The following is a 2,423-nucleotide window of genomic DNA, read 5'->3' on the forward strand; positions in this document are numbered from 1 at the left end:
CACTGACTAGTGAAGCAGGAATACATGAAAGCACACCAACATAATTCAGTGGGTAAAGGTTTAGATAGGGGTAAGGGGCAGGGTATTGGGAATATGTAGGAGGGGCATCTTAGGACCTAAGAGGGTCAGATGAGGTGAAGATCCTATGACTTGTGAAGACTAGGAAAGTGAACACATTTTGAATTATGCTGGACATCTTTTGAGAATTATCCCATGATGAAAATTACCTCCTGGTTTGTGTTCTCAGATGCTGCCAAATTTCCTGCCAGGCAACATCTGCTATAACACCTGTAAGCCTTAGCTAATGATTATTAATGACATACTCTCCCTGCATTCTGGTAGATTGCAGGGGAAGCCATAGCAGCAGTTCCTCTAACACAATTTGTGCTGTGGTCAGTGCTAAAGGGATCCATGTTTTACCTCTGGTGCTGCTGGGGAGCAGCCAACTCATCATGGGTCATGCCTGCCTACAGTACCTTTGGATTTTTGTAAAAGCTTTCTCTGAAAAGAGACTTGTTTTCACTATTTATGATTTTTTTTCACATTATCCATTAAAAACAACAGCAGCCACAAGAGCAAATTCACATTTATACTTACTCATTCAGCAATTTTGGTTAATTGTGGATATGGAACAAGTGATGCAGACTTACTCCCTAGATCAGTACCTACCTTGACCTCTTTTGTGTGAGAAAGAAGGACTTTCCTAAGGTGGACAGAGAACATACAGGTAAAAGGGACTTTCACTGGAATCAGGTAGAAATGGGCTTGGGTCTGGGATTCAATATTTTCTAGTTATCTGACTTTAGACAAATTGCTTATTTCTATCAAACTTAGCTTTTTTTTATAGTCTTGGTTCCATGGAGTATTTAGGAGAATTAAACAAGATAATATATATGATACACTCTTCACAGCACTGGCACATTATGGTGCCAAACAGAAGGAGTGCAATAATGAAAATAATCCTAATACTGTTATCACTATTGTCCTGATTCTGCAGTTTGGATTAACTCATTTACCCCCATCCAAAAATGCAGTAGAGTTGATAGGGAAATGAGGAGTCTGATAAACTCTTCATTCTCTAATTCAAACACTGTTACTGTTTCTAGGGCTAAGGAGTTTGCTGGACAAATACCATGAGCATATTTATATTTACATTCTCATCACTCTTTTACATAGTTTATTTTTTGGAGATTGTTTGCCAGCTCATGCACAAAGGATTATTTCTCCCTCATCTCCTCATCATATGGTCCTTCACCCCTGGATGACGGTAGGCAATTCTTGGAAGTGGGTATTGAACAGAACTCACAGGAAAAATACACTAAAACCTGGTATGCTAAGGAATTGGCCTCTGCTCTGATTGGAGAACTCTCCTTTCCCTCCCTCTTGAAAAAAATTGTTTATAAAAAATTGGGTCTTTTTAAATTCAGTCTGTGGGATTGTTTTTATACTCACTATTTTATTTCCTTTCTTAAGAGAGACTTTACTCTGGGCAACACCCATCATTTTCATTTCTTTGTATTGCTTACATCTCTTCCTTTATTCACATTGCTCTCATTATTATGACTCAAAACAAACATCAATAACTGTTACATAATAACAATACATGGCATTTAAGTAGAGCTTGCACTGTGCCAGACAATATTTGGAGTTCTTAGGTAATCATCATACCATCATCACATCTGAATTTTACAGAAGGGAAATTGAGGCCCTAAAAGGGTAAGTATTGGCAAATTACGTAGCCAACAAGTAGTAGAGCCACATTTTAAACCTGGGCAGCCCATCTCCAGAGTCCGTAGTCTTTATCACCATGCATTACTGTGTTTCATAAAGCATTTTATTGCGATTTATAGAATACAATTTCACTTAACTCTCATGGACAGCTTGCAATGTAGGTGTTAATATTTTTTCCATTTTATAGATGAGGAAACAGAATTTCAGAAAGTTTCATGATTCATTCATTCCACAGCTCCTAATCACCCATCTGGAACTTGGAATTAAGGTTTCTAATCACCAATAATCTTTCCATGTAACACATTTCTTCAAGCTGGGGATTTGTATTGAAACTGCTAATTTAGGGAGTTCACCCATATTCTCAACATAATTTTTCCCCAGTGAAAAAAACTGTGCAGACATTGAAAATGCTTTCTAATTTTTTTTTTTTTGAATTTTCTTTCCTTCTTCACACAGTGAGAAGTGCTGATTGAAATTCATGGTGTAGTCTTATGAGTCAGAAGAAAAGAAGCACTAAATCACTTAATGATTGTCTTTTCAAGCAAGCAAAAGAAATGGTATGAAAGTGGGGTGCACAGGAGGCAAGCATGCAAGATATCTTAGGGGAAACTCTTTGAAAACATGACTCCCTGATTTTTCTTTTGTTTTCCCTCCCTCCCTCCCTCCCTCCCTCCCTTCCTTCCTTCCTTCCT

The sequence above is a fragment of the Marmota marmota genome, unplaced genomic scaffold (genome assembly GCF_001458135.2).
Source record: "Marmota marmota marmota unplaced genomic scaffold, marMar, whole genome shotgun sequence".
NCBI lineage: Eukaryota > Metazoa > Chordata > Mammalia > Rodentia > Sciuridae > Marmota > Marmota marmota.